Source organism: Paroedura picta, chromosome 14 (genome assembly GCF_049243985.1).
Source record: "Paroedura picta isolate Pp20150507F chromosome 14, Ppicta_v3.0, whole genome shotgun sequence".
Taxonomy (NCBI): domain Eukaryota; kingdom Metazoa; phylum Chordata; class Lepidosauria; order Squamata; family Gekkonidae; genus Paroedura; species Paroedura picta.
In genome coordinates this window covers 36,522,490-36,549,480 of record NC_135382.1, presented here as the reverse complement: position 1 = coordinate 36,549,480, position 26,991 = coordinate 36,522,490, and the positions used below count along the sequence as shown (strand labels likewise).

Sequence of the window (26,991 nt, the reverse complement as noted above, 5' to 3'; positions counted from 1 at the left end):
CACTGGTCACAGACAGAGGATGGGAAGCCGGAAGTGTTGTCAGAGCCAGATTGGGGAACTCTAGGAGATTTGGGGGAGGAGCTAGGGAGGGCAGGGACCTCACTGGGTACAATGCCCATAGAGTCCACCCTCCAAAGTAGCCATTTTCTCCAGAGGAGGTGAACTCTGTTGTCTGGAGATGAGCTGTAATTCCAGGGCATCCCCAGGCTGGCATCCCAACCACCATATGAGCAGAATGCTGGCCTTGATGGGCCATGGTTCTTCAGCATGGCTCTTCTTATGTTCTTATGAATTAAGGAAGCGCTTGGAAAATTGCTTCCTAGTCATTTTTGATGCAGACAACAACAATAATACAAGGGTATCAGCATGTATTGGTTTTGGCTGATAGTTGACGAGCAACATCGATTGGTCCCGAATCAATTGAATCAACAATACTTTTTTATTTACCATCTTTTAGTCTGTCAGTCGTTTGCAGATTTCTCTTGGTCTGCCTCAATTACGGAGAGGCTACTCCATCAATACACATGAATCTGAAATCTCTTCCACTGTTCACTCCAGACACTTGAACACATAATCACAGGAGACTGCTGGTTTGCCAAATCAGACCGCTGGTCCATCTAGGGCTTTGGACTAAGAGAAGGACACTGAGAGAGGAAGGGAAGGCAAATTGGAAGCCACTTTGAGATTCTGTAAGGTAGAGAAAGCAGGGTATGAAAACCAACTCCTCTTCTACCCCTGTTCAAACGGAAAGAGGGTGAAAAGTCATAGGTTTCTATTTGTTTTTCCTCATCAGTAGGCGATCCAAGCCATAGGGATCCTAATTTTATTGGAGTAGATATTTATATATGTTTCCAATTTGAAATTAATTCAGGGAGAGTATCAACAAACATTTGGCAAATCCCAGACTTCGTATTTCCCGGGACGTTATTATTAATGAAAGAGAGAGCCCTGGAAAACTGACCCCGAAAGAAAACTGTTACAGAATGGTCAGCAAAGTTTAACAGGCAGGGAAAGAAAACTTAATTAAAGTCTAGGGGAATGGGGAGGAGAAAGCACAATTAAAGGCTATTTGGGGGCCCCCAAACATAAATAACGTCAGCTGTAAAATATTCATTTTGGGGTATCGAGGGGAATAGATTTTTGAATATTTTATTGCTTTCCCTCTCTCCCTGGTGCCTTTTGGGAGGGGGTGGGGGGGAAGACTCAACTTCAAAAGCCTTGAGCTCTGAATCTGCCCTCCCCGCTTGCCCATCAATGGCTTGTTTCACATCAGACTCTTGAAACTCCAAAAAGGAAATTGACCCAAATGAATTGAGACTCATTCAGAATGTCAGCTAATCCTCATTGCTGTCGATTTCTTTTAGAGCCCTTGCCAAACTGGAGCTGGGCTCAGATTGAAACTGAAATAAATATACCTGCGTAGCTTTAAAGGCCGTTGGTCGCCCCTATTACTCCTTCGCGATCGGCCTTCTTCTGAACCTTTAAGAGCTCCCAACGGACGCCTGACTTACGCCAATTTATCTGTCATGGCTTCCTGCCCAAAGCATCATGGGAGGTCTTAATACTTATGGAACAAGGGGGCAGCCATCGTTTTCTTTGCAAGCGGGCTAGTTGAATTTGAGAATCAAATTTGAGATTTTGAAACCAAACTATATTTAATCGCTTTGTGTTTTAATCAGCCTACCCTGAGCCCTTTTTCAGGAATGGCAGGGTAAACATCTAAAAATAAATGAATAAATATAAATAAATAAATAAAATGGCTATTTCAACTGATGTAAATCTGCAGCAGCCCTAGACCGGGCTAGGCTGACCTCATCAGATCTCAGAAGTTAAGCAGAGCTGTTCCTGGTTAGTATTTGAATGGGCGACCATCAAGAAAGGAAGTAAAATATACTAAACTGCCTCTCTTGGGTGAAATCCCTCTCCAAATTGCCCCCCAAATTGTCCCTCACTCTCCACGATGTCGCCTGCATTGCTCCTCCACCCCCACCCCGGCATGCCAGATCTCGGGAGGGGGGGTCTCCCTCATATCAGACCCCCCAGCGGCAAAACTGTCTGACAAACGAGAACTGCCCATCCGTTTTAATTTTAACTTTGGGTCTTTCTCTGTTTATCTCCCGTTGAACATCCACGTCGCAAAGTGTTCTGGGAACACACCCGTCGCCTGACGAAATACGAATACGAACCAATCGCAATTGTAGATGAAACTCTGTTCGCCATTTTAAAAAAAAATTTCTTTACAACTTTTCTGTTTAGAATCGCAATCCTAACAATCAGCAGTTCTGAAACGTGCAAGCAAACATCCCCAGCTCGGAAGAACTTAGGCCGTGAGCGAAATGCTTGTTGTCTCTGGAAATCTCATCAGAAGTGATCTTGGCACCATTTGCATCTCTGGGTAACCCTGGCGCACCTCTTTAAAATTCCAAATGGCCCGGCTCATGTTTTCTCTGTCTCTTGACTCCCCACCCGATGACAGTGAAAGAATTAAAGAGAATGGGAGTCTCGTCATGGGCCGGTCAAATCCTTTCCGTTCACTACGCATCAAGGGCTTATGCCACAGCCTCAGAGGGGAAAAGCACATGTTTGGCGGATATTTCAAATACATATTGTGAGCCCTGGAGGGGCTTTGAAAAGTATCAGAATAGGAGATGTCAGAGGGCTTTTCCTAAATAATGTAGAGGTGTGAGGCATACAACGAGACTGCCTTTTCTGAAATCAAACGCCTTGTCTGAGAAATGAAATTTGGCAAGTGATTAATCAATACGGAATGGCAAAACAAAATAAATCACGGAAATGTAAAGATTTCAGCACAGATAGACTGATGTGCAATGCAACGGTAGAATGGAAATTCCTGTCCTCATAATGGTGGCTTACGTTATGCTCAGAATCCTCCAGTCCGGAAATGATGTTCTCACAGTATTAAAACTCAAGTCCATAATATGTCTTGAACCAGTGACCTGGAAGGATCCAGGAAGGGGTCTTTGTGCCACCATCCAGCTCTGACCAAATCAGGGAATTACACAGTCTCCTTGTTCTAAAGGGCCCGTATCCCTCATAAGGCATCAGGTGATACTCCTGAATCATAGAATCACAGAATCATAGAGTTGGAAGGGGCCATACAGGCCATCTAGTCCAACCCCCTGCTCAATGCAGGATCAGCCCAAAGCATCCTAAAGCATCCAAGAAAAGTGTGTATCCAACCTTTGCTTGAAGACTGCCAGTGAGGGGGAGCTCACCACCTCCTTAGGCAGCCTATTCCACTGCTGAACTACTCTGACCGTGAAATTTTTTTCCCTAATATCTAGGCTGTATCGTTGTACTTGTAGTTTAAACCCATTACTAAGCGTCCTTTCCTCTGCAGCCAATGGGAACAGCATCCTGCCCTCCTCCAAATGACAACCTTTCAAATACTTAAAGAGGGCTATCATGTCCCCTCTCAACCTCCTTTTCTCCAGGCTGAACATTCCCAAGTCCCTCAACCTATCTTCATAGGGCTTGGTCCCTTGGCCCCAGATCATCCTCGTCGCTCTCCTCTGTACCGTTTGAACATTTCTAGGGATGGATTACTCATAGGTCTATCCAACTAAAATTTGCTAAACATTTATCAGGTAATATGACTCTATATGGTAATATCATCTTCCCCCAATGATGGGCCTGGAGGGGGTGGGAAGGGGAGGGGCCCCGGGTGGGCGTGTCCACAGCTCTGCTTCCCAACCATATTCTGCACGATCGTACCACTTCTGGGGTTTCCCAAAGCCTGAAAATGTTTCGGGGGTTTCTCAACAATAAACAAGTTGAGAAAGACTTGCCTAAGACCATTTCCCTTGCGTTTCAACTGTACAAGATCTAGGTGTGACACAGTCACTGTTCATAGCGTACTCTACAAGGTCGTATCTCAGAGTTTACGGGGCTCTGCAGGATGACAGAGAAATAACAACTGGTGCCGTAAGTACAGGAGAGGACTCAAACTGATCATACTTCTGTAGATTAAGTTCAAGGGCCAGAAAGCGTGAAGGCCTTAGGCCAGTTCTCGTCCGACAAGTCTAAGCCGGCCCTCTGTCTTGAATTAGAGAGAAACAGTCCAATCATGACATATTTGCTGATCCACTCCCCTAATTATAGCTTTAAAGAACCCAAGTCATAAATGTTTGCATAGATCTGGAAATGTTTATCTGCAGAGTGAAGCGAAGACGTCTATTAACATTCTCAAACAAGATCTGGTATGTGTTTCAAAGGGATGGTGTTCATGGGAATTCAGGTTACACATTACATTCAAGAGGACAGAATTCCTACTTTTAGTATCAAGAAAGCCCATGCTTATCTGGGTTCCTGACCGCAGGGAGGTGTCCGTATTTCAGCAGTTTTAAACTATCTCTCTTTCTTCTCCAGGAACGGAAGCTGGAGTCCAGTGGCACCTTTATGCCCAACTAAGCTTGATTCAGGGTGCAAGCTTTCGTGTGCATGCACACTTTGTTAGGTATCTAACAAAGTGTGCATACGCATGGATGCTTATACATACCTAAGACCTTTACTGGCACTATGCAGAAACGAGAGTCCAGTTTAACAACAAACAAACTGCTCTGCAGAAATCTAGCAAGCTCCTCGATTCTCTTGGGCCTCATATCAGAAAGGAGAAGGAAGCGTATAGCTTGAATAAAACTTTGGTGGTGTGAAAGGTACTTCTGGACTCAAACTTTGTCCGGCTCCTTGAGTCCAAAACGGCAACCCACCCGAATCTTCCATTATACTCAGAATGTACAGGCCCTCCTCTCTATTCGCCACACATTTTATTTCTGATTTTCTGCCCGGAATTACTGAAGGCAAAGCATTGCTTGAAGCCACGACTGAGCTGTAACCGTTGGCTTCCGTTGGAAGATTTCTTCATTAAAAGACAACACCGTTCTTTCCTCGCCAATCCAAACGTATCTGTTTTCCTTTCGATTCAGCTGTATTCACAGCAGGCGTTTCTCTCCCCCCCCCCCTTCCTTATTTTTACTATGAAAGAGCGTCCCTTGATGCAACTGTTCTGTCACTGCTCTTAACTCAAGATCATTTATTTAACATCTGCTCCGCAATCATCCCTTCAAGATTTACTTCCTTGAAAACACAACTGGGACGCCTGGCCCTCCCTTGTTTTCACTCGGAGATATCCTTGAAAAAATAATAGTAAAAGACGTTATGAGCTAAAGGAAGGTGTGTGTGGGGGGGGAGAGAAGGCAGACTGACACCAATAAACTGTAATGACTCATTTCTTTCACATTATTCCTGCTTGGGCAGTTTTTCGGGAAGGAGGTGAACTGCAGAGACGCTCAGAGGCAGTCTGGTGGAATTGCACAGAAATCTGTTTGGCATTCACTGCGGAAGGAAGGGAGGGAGGGAGGGAGGGAGGGAGGGAGGGAGGGAGGGAGGGAGGGAAGGAAGGAAGGAAGGAAGGAAGGAAGGAAGGAAGGAAGGAAGGAAGGAAGGAAGGAAGGAAGGAAGGAAGGAAGGAAACCACATCTCTGCTCTGTGTCGGAGAAGCTGGGGTCACTTACAGCCTTCTCAACTAAAAACAGGGAGATATACACAGAAAGTTGCCTTCTACTAAATCACACCCTTGGCCTATCAAGATAACTTTTCACTTAACTTCTCTGTTGCAAGCCTCTGTGAACTGATAAACCTGGGAGCAGTGGCCTAGAAATGGAACAGACAGACGGACAGATGGACGGATAGATGGATGGATGGTCAGGGCTGTCTACTCCGGCCTTTAACTTTTTCGCCGTTGGGAACCCCCTGGAACATTCTTCAGGGTATGGGAACCCCCCGAAGTGGTGCCATAGTGTAGAATATGTCCACCCGAGGACCCTCCCCTTCTCATCTACTAGCAACTTTTGAGGGCCAACAAGAGGGTGTAGAGGGGCCTTCCTCAGATGTTGCCAGCTAGCACCAGGTTTCAGAAGTTGATTGAGGTTCCCTCATAGGGTTGCCAACCTCCAGGTGGTACCTGGAGAGCTCCTGCTATTACAATGGATCCCTAGCTGGAGAAAACGGCTTCTTGGAAGGGTGATCAGGATGGCATGTTGAGGTTCCTCACTCCACCCTTTCCAGTCCCCACCCACAAAATCTCCAGTTATTTCCCATCCCGGAGCTGGCAACCCTATTTCCTATAGTTACCTTGGCTAGTAGCCAGCTACTGATAGATCAAGCCTCTATTAATGTATCTGACTGGGAGTCTTAAATGTGGCTTGATTCCATTCCCCTTTGGCGTTTGTTTTTCTTCACAAAGAGTTGTTATGTCTTTCATGTTGCAGGCCCTATTTCCTGCCTGAAACTGGAGCTGAGCGGGCTCGCTTTTGCTATTGTTCCTCAGTCTTGGCGACGTATTGATAAGATTTGCTCATGTTTATCCAATAAATGCATCTTTGCATCAAGTCAAGGTCTGTTATTGTGGCAACTGGTAGAAACCTCACAATAGGAAGCAAAACCAGTTATTTACCCTGTTCTGTACCTCTTACACTGGTCACCTGACTTTCCATTGGACTTTCTGGGCACCTGGATTTTCTTGCCCTAGATGCAAACAAGGCATAGGGCTCTCCAAACGAGCCCGTTTTAATAAAGCTAAGCAATGATTCTTGCTTAAGTTAGAGGAAGACATTAAGGCTGGAAGCCTCACCTAAACAAGGAACTGCGTAAATGTAATGGACTTATTGATTTTAATTTTCTGGCTTTCCCTTTGCGGAATGAAGTACTCGGGGAAAGGAAGGAAAAGTGGATGGCTGGAGCGCTTCCAAGACCTGGACTCTCCCCTCCAAACACATATAGAAGGTCTCTTCGTATCAAAGCTTCCCATTAGGAAATGAATGCAGCCCAAGTTTGGTGCACACTGCCCATTAAGAGAGGCAAAACTCATCAGGACTCGTTTGTTCTATTTAAAGCCACATCTGGGTATTCACTGATCAATAGCAGATGCCAAGAATAGCAAAGATCATGGCACAGTTCATGGTGGTAGCCAATAAAGTTGCCAACCTCTAGGGGGGATTCGGCGTTCCTCTAGATCAGGCTTTCTCAATCAGGGTTTTGTGAAACTCTGGGGTTTCTTGATGACCTCAGAAGGGTTTACCTGAATGGGTAGGTGTTAATTAAGTTTTATATATTTGAAACTGTTTTGAGCCATTCCAAGTCCTGAGGTGTAGGAGAGCAACAGGATATAAATCTAAAGCATAAATAAATAAAATAATAGTAGCCAATCACCATGTGATAAAGAAAGAGGGAAGGTCACAGGGCTCTCTTTCATGGCTACCTCCACAAGACAAGGAGGCCTTGGAGCTCTAGTTGATCTTCAGGGTTCCTGTGAAGTCCCACACGGGTACTGCAAAGTCACAAGCCTGCCACTGAGAAAAAGAACTTGGCCGTACAACCAGGGTGTGTAATCCTTCTAGTCTCCCATGTGGGACGGCACAAAGATGAAAAAAGGGTAGCACTTACCTATAAGTGTTGTTCAGCAAGTGGTCTTCTGTGCAGTCACACAGCCCTCCCTCCTTCCTCACTGTGGGCCGCTGATAATGGATTGATTTGCCTGTTCCAGTGGCAGGAAGGAGGACTGAGGGGAGAGTGCTAATCCTCCCACATCGACTTTGGGGAGGGGTGAGCACTCTTAGAAGCGCCTATAATTTTATATATATAGCTTCCAAGTTCTCTATGGCAGGCTCTTTGTGACTGCACAGAAGACCACTCGATGGACAAGTTATGGGTAAGTGCAACTCTGTTTTTTCTTTTCCAGTTCTAGATGGGTAGCCATGATAGTCTGAGTTCCACAGAGCCTGTAAAATGGAGCTCTTCCACCAGGCCTTTGGTCGAGGCCAGAAAAAGTTAACAAGCACACTAACAACTGATTGGCCAGTCCCCGGTACTGCACTCCCTCATTTCAGGAAGCAAATTCCTTTGAAATGTGGTATTGGAAAAGAGGTTTATGGATACCACCAAAAGAAGACAAATAAGCAGGTCAAATCAAACTGAATTTTCCCTCAAAACGAAAATGACTAGACTGAACCTATTGTATGTTGGTCACACCATGAGAAGACAAGAGGCCCTGGAAAAGACCAGAAAACTAGGAAAAGTTGAAGGCAGCAGGAAAAGAGGGAGACCAAACAGGAGATGGATCGACCCAAGAAAGGAAGTTCCAGTCTTCAGTTTGCAAAACCCAATTGAGACTGTTGTGACAGGACATTTCGGAGGTCATTCATTTATAGAGTCACCATAAGTCATAAACACACAAACTCAAACACCATTCCTTCTACACCCTGAGACGGTTGCTGTGAGCTGTCTTCAGCAATTTTTTTTTAAGCACATGCATTTAAAATTGATTTCTGTTTTCTTTTTCATTGAGTATCCGGAACCTAATATAATCAAAAAGATGAGTCAGTTTTTATACCACTGCTAAAAAGAGAAAAATGATAACAAATAAAACACAACAATAATATCATTGACAATCAGTTTTCTTGGCTCGAACACTTCACCGTAATGAGATATGATAAATATTCATCACGCAGCCCTTCCACTGGTGCACAGAAGTATATTTTATGGCTCCACGCAACACATTATGCTGGCTGACTGGTGCTGATCACTGAATAATAGAGGCCCTGGAATCTTCTGTGTATATCACACCTCTATTTCCCACCATAATTTGAAAGATTTTGTAATTCAAAAAAAGAAACTTGCCAGTATATATAACAGATAAACGCCCTGATCCTACAATATATTCCATGCACAGGCCTTTCAATGGACGTGTATTGTCAGGAATGGTTTGTCCATTTGTTTTAAGATAAAGGGGTGGTTCATATGTACTCCTTTGTGTACACCAAACACCCTGTTTTAAAACGAAACCAGTGTCATGAACATGCAAAAGATTAGTTTTAGGTTACACTTCTAGATTTACAGTTGATCATGCAACTATGAAAGGCCAACTCACCTGTTATAAAGACCCCAGACCATACATGTACTGTAAAGGTACAGTTGGGGTTAGGAGTGACCCCAGCAATGGAAGCTGCTCAAATGACCATTGGAATCTACCTAATACTGGGGTAGAACATTGGTCTATCCCATTCGGGGGTGGCCAAACCGTGGTTCTCCAGATGTCCATGGACTACAATTACCATGAACCCCTGCCAGGACATGTAGTCCATAGATATCTGGATTTGTAGTCCATGGATATCTGGAAAGCTACAGTTCGGCCACCCCTGAGCTAGTTCATCACAGCCTACACACTGAGATCTCCATCAGAGGAACATCTTTCCTAATATTTGCTACCTAGGACTGAAGATGTGGCCTTCTGCCTGCAAAGAGATACTTTGTTGGTGAGCCATAGTCCATTCCCTGGTATATATTCTTCAAACTAACAAATCCATGAAGTTGCCACTTGTCAGGCTGTAGCTCCCTCTTTCTCAGTTTTATCTATCGGCTGTCCAGGGTCCTAGCTGGAGATCTTTCTCAACCCGTGATACCTGAAATGCTGGGAACAGATTTGCGACAGATTGCACATGAGAAACCTAAATGCAGAAAGCTGCCTTCTACAGAACCTAAGGTTGCCAACCTCCCGGTTATCTCCTGGGATTAAAATTGATCTCCCTATGACAGAGATCAGTTCGCCTGGAGAAAGTAGCTGCTTTGGAAGATGGACCGTGATGCATTGCAACTGTCGAAATTCCCTCCCAAATCCCATCCCCCAAATTTCCAGGTATTTGGCAGCCTGAAGCTGGCCAGAATGTTGGTTTACCATGTCCAATACTACTCAGTCTGACTGGCATAACTCGCCATGGACGTAGACCTGGATGTTTCACCTAATCTACTACCTGATCCCTTTTATTGGAGATGCTGGGTATCGAACTTGAAACCTTCTTCGAGCAAAGTCGATATTCTACCAACGAGGACCTCCCCAAACCCATGGACCTTCGGCTTGTAGACCAGTGGTCGACCATCTGCCTTTGAACTGCAGGTCTTCAATGGAGGACCAAACGTTCCGAACCCTCTTCAGCCAGCCGGGATACCAGAAGAACAGGCCAAACTGGGCCATCCAGTATTTGCAACCCTGAAACCTCCATCTTCAAGAACTCAGACTAGCCTTTCAGCAGCTCCAACCTGCGTGGGCTCAAGGAGATTATATTTTCTCTGGTTTGAACCTTGGGCTGTGTCACCAAGGCAGCTTCAGGCCATCAGTCAGTAATGGGCTGTATTTCTCCTCCTCATTTTTTTTTTTTGAAATGCCAATGGTGTGGAGGAGAAGGAGCTCCCCCCTTTCCCGAAACAAAGAAACTCCCCTCAAGCCAGAGCGGCTTGGCCAAGTTCAAAAGGTGAACGAGATGAATCTTTACACATTATAAGAACCAAAAATCAACATTCTTCAGTGGCAGAAAGCACCAGCAAAGGCAGCGAGCGGGAGGCAGGTGTGAGGTATTCCCTGTCAGCTATGCTCTGCAGATAAGCTCCCCATGCCAGAACTCTGCTTCATTTCAAACAGAAGGTTGGGGAGGGGGGGGGGAGAGAAAAAGAGAGAAAGGGAGGGGAGGGGGGGAGAGGGAGAGAGGTGGGAAGAGAGCAGAAATAATTGCTGCAGCTCCCAGTTAGCGGAGAAAGCCTGCAGGCTAAGATCAGCGCCAGAGATTTCATCCTCTTCTCTTTATTTCTATAACCTTAAACGTTCTGCTATTATAAAAGTCATTGTGTCAGCTTTCCCTCAAGCCCCAGCAAGCGGCCCCGTTTTTTAAAATTGTATCAATTGGTAAAGCGCTGGGCTGGAGCATTTTCATCTCGGTGGGTTTTTTTTCTTTAAAAAGGCTTTGAAGATGAAGCCGTCCCCCTCCCCTCCCCTCCCGCGAAATTATCTAATTCCAATGACCCGATCTATCAGGTCCTCCCCTCTCCAAAGTGCGTGTTTTTGTGAAGGCCTGCCCCAATCCTGGGTTCCTGATGGACCCCAGAAGCCAAATGGACGGGGCATCGCTGATCCTCCATTTCTCTCCTTTTGTTTCTGAAGGATTTCACTTAAACCTCTTTCTTTGCCCGCTTAATAACTCCGATTTAGGGTTTCCTGAAGGCAGCAGGAAAGTTTTTCATTTTTAAGTCGCTCATAAATCAAAGGAGGAAAAGGCAGGCGTGTAAGAGTTTGCTTCTGGATCAGACTAACGACGAGACCAAATCTAGGAGGAAGAAGAGGTGATTTGAAAGGAAGGCCTTGGGAGCTTCGAAGACGTGATTAAGAAAGGGCACCTCCCAAGACCATCATACATTTCCAAGAAATACCCAAGCTATATATGATGGAAAGAGCTGTCTCTGTAGGCTGGGTCTAGCAAAGTGTAATTTCTCCGGGCATGGAGGCTCCATTCTTAACTTGCACACCTAGCTGTTAATAAACCTGGTCATTAATTTCCCAAGTTTTTAAAAGCAGAGTGCATCTCTCTTAAGAACTCAACAACAGGCTGCAGAGTGTGCTGAGTAAACTGGGGGGGGGGGGACAAAAGAGGGGAGATTCATAAGAATAAAAGATCAATGATCAGACCAGTGGTCCATCTAGCCCCACATCTAGTCCTGTCCCACACAGTGGTCAACCAGTTCCTCTGGAGGGACAACAACAGGGCATAGAGGATGGGGCCTTCCCCTGATAAGAACATAAGTAGAACCCTGCTGGATCAGAACAATGGTCCATCTAGCCCAGCATCTAGTCCTGTCCCACACAGTGGTCAACCAGTGGTCAACCAGACAGCCAACAACAGGGTAGAAAGGCCAAGGTCTTCAGCATTTCTCAGTGGTTGCTCCAGTAGTGTAGAATGGTCTTCTAATTGAAGTCAGTGCTGGAATATGCAAAAAAAAAAAATGCAGTGTGCATGATTGAATGGAATATAAGGAGTGTCCTGCAGGGGGCATCAGAGGAGAAGTGTATTTAGCATAGTTATATCAGAAACATCCTGATATTTTTTCTAGTTTTCTCCTCCAGTGTCATGATTGACTCAGTGGGAGACTTCCTGCTCCTTGGAACCCCACTTCCTCCTTTGCTTGCTGCCAGAACAGACAGACCAGACAAACAGAACAGCTAGGTCTCTCTACACTCTCTTTCTTTACAAAGGTATTTCTCTTCACAATAAAACTTTTTGATTCATTTGAGCAGCCTGGTGATATGCACCTCTTCCCAAATTTAAACTCTGCAAACAGCCAGGGCTGCCTCCAATGTCTGAAATTACCTGTAAGCTATTTTCTTGGTTTTTGATTTGTGCCTCACAGCTAGGGTTACCAACTGTGGGTTGAAAAATTCCTGGAAATGTGGGAATGGAGCTGAGAGGGTCTGGGAAGGGGAGAGACCTCGCCAGGGGACATCATGGAGCCCACCCAACCGATCTCTTCTGGAGGAAAGTCGTAATTCTGGTAGATCTCCAGGCTTCGTCTGGAGGATGGCAACCCTACTGGTGGCTGTTGTTCACGTTTTTTCAATGCCTTGCTAATCTATTGCATGAGTATAGTGGGGTTTTTTTTATTTTTATCTCTTTTTAATTTTTAAACAGAGGCTGGATAGCCATCTGACGGAGAGGCTGATTCTGTGAAGGTTCAAGGGGGTGGCAGGTGACAGTGGAGGAGCGACAGGGTGGTGAGCATCCTGCACAGTCAGGGGGTTGGACTAGATGACCCAGGAGGTCCCTTCCAACTCTATGATTCTAAATCTCTCTCTTTTTTTGGCAGATTTTTTTTTGTAATCCCAAATAAACACTTAAGCGGTACATGCATAACCCACCCTCTCTGAACATGGCTGTTGGCAGCTCTTGGCTATAATTGGCATGTTTGTTTGCGCTGTCAAAGGCATCTACGCTAGACTTGTTTTCTTTTTTTTGTCAGGGGGTGTGTGTAGAGGGGGGGGGAGTGGGAGGTTGTGTTGAGAGTGACCGAGGACACATTTGACAGAAGCTGTCTTCATTGAGAAACTGCATTTTGAAGTTCCTTTGGAAATAAATGGACTAAAGCAACAGGCCGGGCGCTGACAGTAGGCAGAGCTTCAGGACTTCAAATGCAAACATTATGAAAACATGCAACATCTGCAAACAGTAAGTACTTATTTATATTTTATGGAGTGTGTGCTTGGGATTTTGACAGGTTTGGTTTTTAAAGGGAAAGAGAGAGAGAGAGAGAGAGAGCAGTTAGATTGGACTCAAACAAAGAGGTGAATGTCCTTTTTTAAAAATGCATTATGCCATTGAAAAAGCCCTCGAAGACGGCCTGTCCAGACCTCAGGTGAGCCCCGTGACCCCCTCCTAACCTGGTCTAACAAAACACATATGGTGTGTTTGCAAGAGAACAGTTTAGTGCTACTTTCTCAAGGTCAGGACAAGACAGGCACTGGAGGGTTAGCATTCAAGCCGGCTTTTTTCTTCTCTCGCCTTGACTGCCAGAAGCGCCTTTGAACTTTTCCCTTTTGAACAAATAGGAAACGAAACTGTGAGGAAACAACCGCTTGGAATCACAGAGAGCACGCTCACAAAGAAAGAGAGAGAGAGAGAGAGACAGACAGAGAGAGGATTGCCAAAAAAAAAAAGGGCCAAGACAGCAACAACAAAAAGAGAAGCGCCTAATTACTTCTAAAATTACTCCTTGCTCAAAATGTTTAAAGGGTCACACACACACACACACAAACACCCCTTTAAACGGGTTTGCCTCTTTTCCCACCCCTCATTTTTTGGTAAATCTATCTAACAAGTCGAGCCAGTTGGCAGGTACGCGGCACGGTGCGCCATGAAATATTTAGTGAGGCAATAGGGGCTCCCTGGGCAGCATCAGAACACCACAATTACAGTCAGAGAGAAAGGCAGGAACAAACAGAGGAGGTGTGCGGCCGGGAAGGGGGGGGGGGATACAAAGAGAGATAAAGGTGATGCTTTCATCCAGCCTTCCTGTCCAATAATACACTCCGGCTTGATCCATATGTTTTGTGGAGAGAGAGAGAGGGGCGGGGGGGGGATCAAAGTGTCACGGCTACCCGAAATGTCAATAGCGCTGGCACGGAATATTGTCTAACATTTTCTACTACACTGCTGAGGAATTTGCCTTGCAGCACGGTTTGGAAGGGGAACCTTTGGGTCCTCAAAGACTGTCTACACACACACACACACACACACACACATGATTCTATGATTCTATATATAAAATCTCTCTCCTCCCCCCCCCCCCAGAAGAACAAGACACACTTGTGTGATGAATGTAATACAAGCACACTTCGGGTTCCCCACCCCACCCCGACTATCATGTAAACAGATACCTTGATGAAAACGAGTCCTTCGCCACCCTTCTAGGATTCCCTGCCCTTTTCCGCACGGCGACAGTGCCACGAGGAACTTCCTGGTCTGCCTGATCTAAGGAGCGTTCATCACAGCGGAGAAGAAACCGGAGAAGTCTCTACTTTTCATCGGCACTAATATTTTCTTAATCCTCCACAAATGATCTCAGGATTGCCTTGTAAAAAGCCGGACTAATTTTCCCGTGCTCTTGGTGTGTCTACACGCCTGCCTGGGTATAAGTTTGTTGGTGCGCATCCACTTTGCGAAGACTTTAGAGGAATCCATCTCCTCCTCCCCCCAAAAATTCATTTGTTTACCAGCGACAGATTGCTGCCTGGCAAAATGTAAGCGACAACAAGGACGACAAAACCTTTAATGCTTTGCAGCGGGGAAGCCCGCATGTAATGTCCTTATCTTAGACACATTTGTGCTTGTGCATATTTGTGTGTGTGTGTATGGGGGTGGGGGGGTCCCACCTTCAGCAAGATTAAAACATCCAGGCTTTCGTGCTTTGGAATTTTAAACCAGATCCATTTCACAACTTCAGTCACCTACAACAAATATGCCATTATGACATTTTAAAGCCAACTTTTTGATAACTGGTGAAATGGAGGGAGGGAAGTCATTACGGTAGGGGTTTTGCCCTGTGTCACCCTCCACACAAAGTGTTAAGCCAATGTCTTAACCTAGGGGTCCCCAACCTTGCTGAGCCTGAGAGCCCATTTTGAATTCTGAGAACAAAGAGCGGGCATCACAACAAAATGGCTGCCACAACAAAATGGCTGCCACTGGGTAGGCGAGATTAGCCAATCCCATAATGGCTGCCATAAGGACTGGGTCCAATCTCCAAATGTTGAAGAGGTTCACTTCCTTTACCTTTGAAAAGACACAGGAAACGTTGGATGGCAGGATGGTACTTGTGGGCATCACAGTGAAGATTGCTGCCCCTAACCACTATGCCACATTGGTTCTCGCCTTTGACAGAGTGCTTTGAAACATGTTCCTTGAACAAGTGAAGCTGCCTTGTACTAAATCAGACCCTTGGTCTGTAAGACTGACCATCAAACTAGCAGCACCTCTCCAGACAGAGATATTTTACATCACCTACTGCCTGGTCCTTTTAACTGGGGAGGCCGGGGATTGAACCTGGTATCTCTTGGTGCAAAGCAAAGGCTCTTCCACTGAGCCAAGGCCTCTCTTTAATTCTTTACTGAAATCACAACTAACTTCTGCCAGGTCACAGAATCATAACGTTTGCCTCCTTTCAAATGCGCAGGAATGTATCAAGCACCGCAAGAATTCACAGGGACGATCAGCACTCTTTGACCCCCCAGAGAAAAAAATAGGGTCCCCAGACGGCTGGGACTCTCTTCCAGTCACTAACAGTAAACAGCAACAGAAATACATTTTTTTAAAAAAGAAGCCACAAGGGTGCCACTGTCATTAGTATGTAAATTTTAAAAGCTCCGTCGTAATCATCAATATCTCCCACTTAATTTATTACTGTATGAAGATGGATGGCTGTAAAGTGAAACATTGATTGTCAATGCTCTTTAAAAAATGGTGATGAAGAAAATACTCAAGGACAACTACCTCAAAATGCACCGTCTCAAAATTAATTATTGTATTTCATTTCTCTTCCCTCCCCCCCGCCCTCCACCCCCTTCTCTTTTACAACTGCTTGTTCGGTTCAATCCGGTTTGATTGCTTTTTTAATGAAGAAAAGGGATAGACCATTTATGTAAAGAGCCATTTTAACATTGATTAGACGTAAAGGCAGGTTAGCATTTTTACAGTATTGACAGAAAGCCATTAATGGTGCAGCCTTCGGACAAGCTCACTGAAAGTTAATCGAAGGGTATAGTAATTCAGCAGTGCTTTGCATGACAATCATACCAGTCTGGCAGCGTCGGCCCAAAGTCGTAACTGATCTCCGAGCTGCGCTCAAAGGTTTCTTGAACAGATTGCATCTTTCCACTTGTATTATTTTTATCACTGAGGGCTAAAACAAATGAGGCGCGGGGAGTTCCCTGATGGGATCAGCTTTCATGTTATTTTAATAAAGGCTCAGGGGAGGCTCAGGGTAAGAATTTCTGCTTTGCCTACAGAGGTTCATTCTGGTGGATGATGCAAGAGCTGTATGTGCATGATTCGGAAATGTAAGAAGAATGTCCTGCAAGGGGCATCGTAGGAAATGTGTATTTAGCATAGTTAGTTTAAGAATCTCCAGATGTTTTCCAAATATTATCATCATTATTGATTTGATTTATAGACTACTCTCTCCATCAGGCTCGGGGTGATGTACAACAATCAAGCATAGTGCAGGGGGTTGGACTAGATGACCCAGGAGGTCCCTTCCACTTCTATGATTCTATGATATAAAATTCTGACAAAACAGTGAAAACAATAAAAATATAAAACAATATTTATTTATTTTATTTTGTTATATTTATCCTGCAAGCACCAGTGTCCCGATGGGCTTCTACAGTGTCATGATTAGCTCTTTGGAAACTCCCTCGCTTTCTTTTGCATATTTAAACTCGGCCGATACAATCCCCGGTATCTCTAGTGAGAAAGGCCCAGGTGGTTGGATGTTGTGAAAGACCACTCCGTCTGAGACCCCGGAGAATGAGGAGGAGGAGGAGGAGGAGGAGGATATCATTGCAGAAAGTTGCCTGCCGTCCTTTGCTTTGAAACGCTCTGATTAGCTTCGGCCTTGTTTACAGCATGAGCCAAAGAGTTCTGCTTTCTAGCTATGATTTCAGCCCCACCTGCAAAGCCAATGAAGCAGCCCAAAGAACATCACCCCTTGGGCAAGTGAGAAACTGCTCAATCTGAACTTTGAATTCAGGACGCTCGCTAAAAGCCTGGTGTGAAAAGACCGGGAACAAAACGTAGAGAGATGCTAAAAGCCGACAGGATGGAAACGCGGAGACGCTCACCAAAGGTCAACCCAACCTGTGGAAGATACACTAAAGAAACTCCACAAAACATTTCAGGAAGACTAGGAGCCAAGGTGAGTTCTTCCAGAGGGATATGCAGAATCTAGAGCTTCCCTGGAGTCAACTCTTGGCCTTTCATGGCCTCCTGATGCTCGTCTGGCAGCAATGATGCAACATTTCCCAGATATGCGTGCCATGGGGGAAAAAGTTCCACTAGACGAGATGATGAAACGCCTGGGCTGAAGAACCCAAGAAGGCCCCTGCCAGATCAAAAGCTTTCATGTGCATGCACACTTTCTCAGATACAGCATCACTGGACTCCCACTTTGCTCAGCTGCTTCAGACCAACACGGCTACCCACCTGAATCTATCCTGAGTCATCTTTGCTAAACAAGCTAGGTCCATTGTGGGACCACTAGGAAACCTTCTTTTAAGGCCATCTAGGCGAATAGAGCCTCTTGTGGCGCAGAGTGGTAAGGCAGCAGAAATGCTGTCTGAAGCTGTCTGCCCATGAGGCTGGGAGTTCGGTCCCAGCAGCCGGCTCAAGGTCGACTCAGCCTTCCATCCTTCCGAGGTCGGTAAAATGAGTACCCAGCTTGCTGGGGGGTAAACGGTAATGACTGGGGAAGGCACTGGCAAACCACCCTGTATTGAGTCTGCCATGAAAACGCTAGAGGGCGTCACCCCAAGGGTCAGACATTACTCAGTGCTTGCACAGGGGATACCTTTACCTTTATAGGCGAATAGGAGCCCTGACCTGGCTGTTCCATTTCAGAAGCTATATCAGAAGCTGGCGGAGATGCTGAGATGTTGTGATGTTGCAATTTTTAATACTAGGGCTTTTAATTGTTTTAAAGTTCTTAATATTTTTTGTTTTTAGATATGGACGTGAATATTTGCTGTACACTGCCCAGATCTACAAGGGAAGAGCGGTATATAAATTAAATAAATAATAGTAAGAGGGGTGAGCCCTACTTAGTGTTTGAATGGGAGACCCCCAAAGAAGTCCCAGGTTGCTACCCTGAGGCAGGCAAGGGCAAATCACCTCTGAATGTCTCTTTGCCTCAAAAACCCTACGGCAGTGGTTCTCCGCCTTCCTGATGCCGCGATCCTTTAATCTAGTTCCTCATGTTGGGGTGACCCCCAATCATAAAACTATGCCAGTGTTCTTTCACAGAAATTAAACCCAAACTGGCCAATGGCATGAAGATCCATTGTTCATGATTGCATATAAATTGTTTTTTTTTTCTGGGGTTTCCCCAGTTCAGTTCTGCCTCTTGTCTCACCATGCCGATCTCGCTTTTTTCAGCTGCTCCAGACAAATGCTCTGTCTCGATCTACCCCGCAAGGCTGTTGTGTGGATGGTGCCCCCACCCCCGGCTGAGCTGCTTGCCCTGCCTCGCCCCCTGTGAAAGGATCATTTGACCCCCAAAGGATCCCGACCCTCAGGTTGAGAACCACAGCCCTCTTCTTTAGCAGTGACCAAAATTCATATTCCCTTCCTCTGGACTGTATCTCCCTCACAGATATTCAAAACGTTTATTTCAAGTCCCCGCACAGAATCAATGAGCCGGGCTTGAAATGATTTGACATCTCACTTATCCCAAGGCCAATACAGAAAGCAATTTGGGGGATGTCAATCAAGAGATCACGGGCCTTCCCGGCACCTTCTCTTTGGGAAGCAGCGAAAGAGGAATTTGAGGAGCTGATCGTGCCTTAGTCTCCAGTAACACTGACTGAAAAAAGCAATTGCCCAAAAGACTTCCCTCCCCCAGCCCCTCCAGTCCTTGGAAAGGCTCTTCTTCCTTTCATGTTTCCATCAACAGCTTTCGTTCTCTACATTTCACTGCTGGTGTTGTAAAAGTGTATTGGATTTACGTGCGGTAACTTTGTGGCGCAGAGTGGTAAGGCAGCCGTCTGAAAGCTTTGCCCATGAGGCTGGGAGTTCGATCCCAGCAGCCGGCTCAAGGTTGACTCAGCCTTCCATCCTTCCGAGGTCGGTAAAATGAGTACCCAGCTTGCTGCTGGGGGGTAAACGGTAATGACTGGGGAAGGCACTGGCAAACCACCCCGTATTGAGTCTGCCATGAAAACGCTGGAGGGCGTCACCCGAAGGGTCAGACATGACCCGGTGCTTGCACAGGGGATACCTTTACCTTTAACTTTAACTTTTTCTAACGCTGCTGTATTTAGAAGAAGAGTTGCTTTTATACCCCACTTTTAACTATCAGGAGGAGTCTCAGAGTGGCTTACAATCACCTTCCCTTCTTCTCCCCACAACAGACCCTCTTGGAAAGACACCTTGGTGTTGCGGCCAAGAGCAGCGGCTTCTAATCTGGCGAGGCGAGTTTGATTCCCTGCTCCTCCTCCACATGCAGCTAGCTGGGTGACCTTGGGCTAGTCCCAGTCCTGTTAGAAGCTGTTCTCAAAGAGCAGTTTCTCTCAGAACTCCCTCAGCTGCACCTACTTTACTGGGTGTCCGTTGGGAGAGGGAGGGAAGGCAACCATAAACTGCTTTGAGACTCCTTTGGGTAGTGAAAAGCAGGGTGTACAAACGAACTTCTTCTGTGAGGTAGGTGGGGCTGAGAGCGCTCCGGCTGAACTGAGAACAGATCTAACAGTGCTGTGACTAGTTCAAGGCCACCCAGCTGGCTTTTACATCCTTATGTCTAGAGATCCCTTTCCTTGAAGAAAATGGCTGCTTTGGAAGGTGAACTCCATAGCATTATATGCCGCTGAGGTCCCTCCCTCCCCCACTCCTGGCTCCACCCCCAAAGTCTCCAGGCATTTCCCGACCCAGAGCTGGCTTCCCTAAGGGGAAGAGGGTAGGTTTTTTGCTTTCCACTGCACTGTGGTATCAACAAAGCTCGGAAGAAGCTTATGCTACAAATGGCAGGTGTGCCGGGGTATCACAAAAGCACAATCACATCCTGGAGGGCCAACTGGGAAGAAAGGAAGCTGAGAGGCTAACCTGCAGCTGCACAGAATTTGCCTGCTCCTTTCCCAGGACCCTGAGGAAGAAAATAATACAACTTTTGAGTGAAATGAGCACCTCGTTTTAATCCGCACAATAAATACCACGTCCCAGGGGTAGAAAGTTGAGGGGTGGGGGAGAGATTGCTTCCGGGATCTCTAATTTTTGCTGATAGTGTTGGACCTCCCATTATAGACGTAGCGTGGTCTTACCGCAACCAACTTTATCATCTCAGCATCACCCCTCACAGTGTCCCATGGTGTGTGTGTGTGTTTTTTTTTTTAAAAGATGTTTTTAAGGCACTTGTATATTGAGGGCAGAGCTCTTATTGACTTCATTTTTAATATTAAACAGGTGGGACTCGATGCCCTTCGTATTGACACTCTTAAGTCCATTAATGACCTCTTGTGACATCGCTTTAATTTACACTTCGGGAAAAAAAAAAAACCCGTCCGGCTTATGAGTCAAGGGCCAGAGAGAATATTGCTTATATTAAAGAGCTGTATAAAAAGAACATCAGCGCTGACCCGCTGAGGCAAAGTTGATCGCTCCAAACAATATTTCCGACTCCGCTGCACTGAAAAGAAATAATATTATGAAATCTCTGGGCTTCTTTCCAAGGCAGGAAGGTCGAAAGATCCTGCTGTTTATATAGGTAAGACAAAGAGAGCTCTGATATTTAGTCGGCAGCCAAACGACAACAGACGGTTAGAAGAAACGTGGCAGAAGCCAAGAGACGAGAGTCCTGGATTATGCAGAGGCCGAGGGAGAGGAATTGAGTTTAATGTGTTTACAAATATCGCTCAACGGGTGGTGCCTGATTTGTCAGCAAAAGCCTGGAGCCAGTAGTGCACCAACAGAGGACTACTGTCTGGCCAGCCATTGGTCAGTTTTTGGTGCCTTATCGCCATCTTTGAAGGCCATGTCATGGTCTTACAGGCCCTTGGGTGAAAAGTGCCCACCAGCCCCTCCACCAGGCCACCCTTCCTCTCTCCCAAATGCAGGTATACTGCAGCATGTATAGAGTGATTCCCACCCTGTTCCTTTCACACCTGCCGTGACTGGTCACCTACAAGGAATCCAAAGCCTGAGGTCCATTGCTTCCAGAAGTTCTCCTTCCAGGAAATGGAGCATTGTCCCAGAGGTGTGCATTTTTTAAAAAATCTACTTTGTAAAATAAAATTGTGGATGTATGGATATTTTGGAGGTCCAAAGACCAGGGCTCAGTTCGAACGCCACGGTTTAATTAAGCTATGAGTGGTTATTGAAGACCATCGATCACACTATCTTTTGATTGCACGGATTCTGTTTATTTCCTTTTATTTTGGGCTGTCACAGCTGACTTATGGCAACTTTGTAAGGTTTTCAAGACAAGAGATGTCCAGAGTTGGTCTGCCTTTGCCTGCCTCTGTGCCATGGCCCTCAAACTCCTTGGAGGTTTCCCATCAAAATCTGATGAGATCAGGCTAGCCTCTCTGGTTAATTAGGGAAGGTCAAGCTAGGACCATGCTTTGAAGAGGACTTAAAGGTGGCGTGAACATGCAGAATATGGTTGGGAAGCATAGCTGTGGACATGCCCACCCGGGGTCCCTCCCCTTCCCACCTCCTCCAGGCCCATCATGGGCCATTTTGGGAGGAAGGGGCAGGTTGACATGACCATATATGGTCATCTCACTCAATAAATGCTCAGTTTTTCGTCAGCCAACGAAAGCTTTGCGTGATTTAAAAATGTAGACATCGCAGCATAATCCTGGCTTACAGTAGGCCCTGGTGTTGCCCTTACTCTAGTGGAGGTAGGAAAGACAGCTGGCTCTTTCCAAAGAAGGCCGGGGAAAGGGAAGAAGCGATGAAACCAGCAGTTGTTGAAACACGCTGAAGTTCCAAGGATTTTTTGAAAGCCAATTCCTGGCTTCACAACCTGACCCCCATTAAAGTAAGCCACAATTTTTGCATTTTGCTGAACTGGGCCAACATTTTTCTGTGAAGGAAGGCAATCTTGGCACCAGGAATGCCATTAGCACCAACGGGAGGGCTTCTGAAAGATCCACAGCTAATCATTTTTCATTGCACTTGGTCGACTTTCATCTCCTCGACTCCCACTCACGCAATTGCAGCTAGATGGAAATGTGGGCTACGCCGCTCCTCAGTTGACAATTTGAAGTTCTGGCCATAAATGTTTTAAGACATCTTTAAAGAAAACTGAAATTAATTAGAAGGTAGGCTCTCACCTGCCAGGACACTCAAATAACTCTGCTCTGTGCTCTCAAAAAGGAAGATTTGCAATAGCCTGGCGTTTCTCAGCACGCTTTGTATACGCCAGGGTTTCCCAACCATGGTACCGTAGCACCAACTGGTACTACGAGAGCCCCTCAGTTTTTCAAAATGGCGGTCGGGGAGAGCCCGACTCTGTCCCTGCCGTTTCTGGCTCCTAGGAAAGGATTTTTTTTTAACATCTTTTAAAATGTCTTCCTTTATTTGGGCAGGTTGACCACCCCATCCTTCCAAAGAGCTTAGAGCTTACTAGGGTTTTCCTGCTCATTTTCTGCTATATTCCCAACTTTGATGGGTTGAGCAAAAGAACCATACCGTTATTCTTTGGACAGGAGTTATTAGAAGAAGAAACACTCCTGACTTTCAAAGCAGCTCAGTAACACTGAAATATAATAAAACAAGGCGGGCTAGGTTATCAACTCATCCAAGGCGGGCTGTCATGGTAGTCTGTCTGGGGCCAGAACCATCTTTAAACCTTCCATGGCCCTTGAGCACGTCCTTCCCTTGGCTCTGACCAGGCTTCCTCACTTTTACATGTTGTCTCCTTCCCCCATCCAGGAGACCTTGATGGTCTTCCCTTTTCATGCGGCATGAAATCCTCCTTTCGGGTTGTGGTGAGATTCCCATCAATCCAGAAACATTCCAGCAGGCTCAGCTTGTCACAAGCTATCGAGAGAAGCAGCGTAGACCAAAAGTCCCCTTCTTCTAGGCCGCCACTCCAAAAGCACCACCAGCTTCTCCCGTTTAGCCTCTTTAACCGCCTTTTATCCAGGCAGGGAGAATGTCTGGCTTTCCCCCCTCTCCGTGGCGTTAGCCCAGCCTGGTTCAGTAGCGGCTCCAGAGCGCACAGAGCAATTTAAAGATATTGGCAGCCCGCTTTCAATAATTCCCTGTTAGATTACTGTCTGCAGAAGAGCCTCTAACACAACAGCTACAAACGCTAGAAGGGCAATGTTCAATAACAACTCCGTGCTTATGATAACTTTCCCAATTTCCTGCCTCCCGCCCCCACCCTCTCTCTCTCTCTCTCTCTTTGCCGTTCTCTGTACCAGCTTGTTTCTTTATTGAACATCTACCTTGGGATCTACTGTCACAAAATGTAATAAACACATCAATCCAAAAGAAGGGATATTACGCGCCTTGTCTCTCTAGCCTTCCCCCCCTTCCCCGCCGCCCCAGCCCTTTCCAAACCACCCCCTTCCCCCCCCTGCTTCCAACTACTTAACCAATCAAATTTGGCAGCTGGCAGCGTGGACAACTAAAGGCATAAAACTCCAAGGTGCATTTGAGGCATGGGCACTTTGAACGCTATTGCACGCCCGTTCCCATTTTGCACACCCAACCGCCGTCCGCAGTCTTAATAAGTTAATTACCGTTTGCCTCGCCAATTACGGATTGCAACTTTTGTTGCAGGTATCGGGCGGCGGGATTAATTTGTAAAGTTTCCGCCGGGCCCACGTCTTGACAGGTCTGCCTCGATTTCACCGAGAGCTACGGGAAACAGAGAAGCGCAGTCTTGAGGGGAGAACGGGGAATGCTCTTTAACGAAATATGCGGGAGAAAGCAATAAGAAATGCCTTGTTGCTTATTGCCAACAGACCCACAACATGTGCAAGTGACAGTAATTATCATTGTTCTCGTTTTCCCCCGCAGGCCTTGGCAAACGCCGTGCCGATACCTGAAAGAAACAACAAAAGCAATTTGTGAGTCCCACTTATCCTAATATAAATATCCCCCGCTCACTTGGACACGGTACAGATCAAATCTAATCTTGCCGCACTTTGCTTCTTGTACATTACAGATTACAATTTTTTTTCCCTCAGGTGTGTTGAGCCGGGACCCTTTTCTACGTGGCTGAGAGCGGTGTGGCCCAGTAGGAGGAAGTCTGGCTGGCCGTGCGAAATGTCCCTTCCTTGACCGCACGTGGGTCGCCAGCAGCCGATCCGTGAAACGAATCGCTCAACGAAAACACCTACTGCCAATTCTTTTTCTTTCTTTCTTTTTTAACTATTGTAGTTTGATGTTCAGTCGATTTTCTCACTTTGGGTGATCCTCACGTGCTTGGAGTCCTGTGTTCAGTTTTGGGCACCCCATTTGCAGAGGGATGTAGACAAACTGGAGCGTGTCCCGAGGAGGGCAACCAAGATGGTGAGGGGTTTGTTCATCCCAATCTGAAATAGCTCAGGGGATCACTAGTTGGGGAAAACTCAATGTTCCATGGGGAGCATAGCGTCACCTGAGGACCATATCAGGTTGGGAAAACAGCACGATGGGGGATGTGGTAAGATCCTGCTCTGAACTAGTTCCTACCACAGAACTCCAGGTCCATGTCCAACCCAATGTCCTAACTGCAGCCACCCGTCTGCCCTGAGGACTTGGTGACAGGTATTCCTGCAGCAGGAGCACAGAAACCTCGTGCCTTAATTACTCTGAATGCACGTGGAATCTAGCATTCTTTTTGTCATTACTGGGACTCCAGAGTGACTGATAGTCACTGGGTGAAGGTGGCATTGAAGCATTTAATTTGTCACCAAGTTGAAGCTTATTTCTAGTGCCCCATGGGGCTTTCAAGGCAAGAGATGCCATTGCCTGCCTCTGTGGTCCCCCATCCAAGTAATTTCCTTGGTGGTCTCCCTTCCAAGCATTAACTAGACCTGATCCTGCTTAGCTTTTGAGATCTGGTGAGATTAGGCTAGCCTGGGCTGGTTTCATGGAACAAGCTGGATCTTCTCTCATGTTGAGTCTCAAATCCCAATCTTGTTGAGCCCTCCCCCACCCCCACCCTACCCCACCCCACCCCGGTGCATCCTGATGGAGCCAGCCCAGTTCTGCAGGACTTGTAAGACAGGATTATGTTGGGGGTCAGTGAAACAACAATATCTACTGCCCCCTCCTACTAAATATGCCCCCTGACCGTCGTCTGACACCAGCTCAAAGTGTCGCTTCAATGTAATTTTAAACTTCATTCTACATGCTAATTCTTTAGAAACTTTAATCAATTGCATCAATGTTTTATGTCGCTGTCATGATGTCTGAATATGCTGTAGGCCGCCCTGAGCCGGCTTGCTGGAAGGGCGGTGTAGAAATGCAATCGAACAAGAAATCGTTGTTCTGAATTACCGAGAATCAAAAGCAATTCCCGTTTACGTCCGAGCATGCCGGGAGATCACCGTCCGCGTCTTTGCCGCTTTCCGTAACGAAGCCAAAAGAGAAATTGGCTGCAAAAAAAAAATATCACCACCTCCTTAGCAGGAGGAACGTCTAATAAGCCAAGCTGCCGCCAAGAGCCTTTCTCCTCCAAAGTGCTGGGGTGCTTTTTTTTAATATACAAAAGCATGCCAATTTCCCGGAGCGCTCAGGGGAGGAAAGCAGGGAGAGAGACCGCTCTGGCTTCGACAACAGTAGCCAGAGGGCACTTCAGAGCTCGCCGCGACCCTTCCCAATTGGAAGCGAAACAACTACAATCCAGAGATGAACGAAAAATAAACACAGTGCCAGTTTCACCCGCAGCTTTCGCTATATTGCAAAGATTCCGCTCCTGCCTGAATTGGATTCTGTCATGAAACTTTAATTGAGTGAGACAACTAAATATTAATAGAGGACTGGTGGAGGGGGGGAGCACCCCCATTTTGGTCCGTGGGAGGGCAACTTCTGTGGAGGCCCCGTGACCCGAGTCTTTGCATCATGGAAGCCTGGTTGTAGGGGAAGGAAGGGGACAGATCCCGGAGGAATTGGCTGTCTAGCTTTCTATCAACTTACCCATCGCGTTTGTATCCAGTTCGGCCTCCTGAGTGCTCACGGTGATGGACACACTTCTTCTGTCCTTGTTCAGCCTGTGGGGAATGTCAGGCTGGCCAAAAGAAGGACTGGCTCAAGGTCACCCTGTGTTATCTGTGGCTGAGGGCCTAACGCCACAACTCCCGGGTCAGCCATGTGAACTTCCACTCAGACTGGTGTTGTTAGTTCCTGCAATGCATGCCAAAGCCTGATTGGGATCCAGACAGGGAAAGGGATGTTCAAGCCATTTCCCTGTACTGAGCGACAATGGAGGAGTTCTTTGCCCCATTACGAACTGCTCTACTTATACTTATGATAACTAAATAAATATTATTTTGATTTATTACAAAGTCAACCCCATACACAATACACAAAGGTCCAGGGAGCTTTGAGGGTGCTCTCTGACCACAGAGGTCAATGTGATCTCTGGTGGACTTGGGTCAGGATTGGGACACCAGGTTTTGACATGGTCCACAGAGTGGGTGAGCAGCTACAGTTTTAGCATGCCCCCTAGAGTTCAGGAGGCCCTACTGCATGATAAGTTAAAATCTGTCTCTTAAGGCGTAGGGCAATGAATGCTACCTTTTCTTTAAAGAGCATTGCTCCTACCAACGTTCTCCCACAAGGCAAAGCAGAGAAACCATTTTTTTTTATTGAAAAAAAATTAAATCCTTGACCTAGGGTTGCACTTTTTGTTAAGGATGGCTGCTCCTGAAAGAATGACAGCCAAATAACCATG

General features: G+C 46.3%; 1 long non-coding RNA gene across 1 annotated transcript; it reads left to right on the top strand.

Moving 5' to 3' along the window:
• The first annotated feature begins 12,934 nt into the window (after nucleotides 1-12,934).
• LOC143823709 (uncharacterized) lies at nucleotides 12,935-24,746 on the top strand. Its single transcript, XR_013226559.1, has 3 exons — nucleotides 12,935-13,061; nucleotides 24,129-24,178; nucleotides 24,299-24,746. It is a non-coding gene; the product is annotated as an uncharacterized LOC143823709 (long non-coding RNA).
• Nucleotides 24,747-26,991: the final 2,245 nt, after the last annotated feature.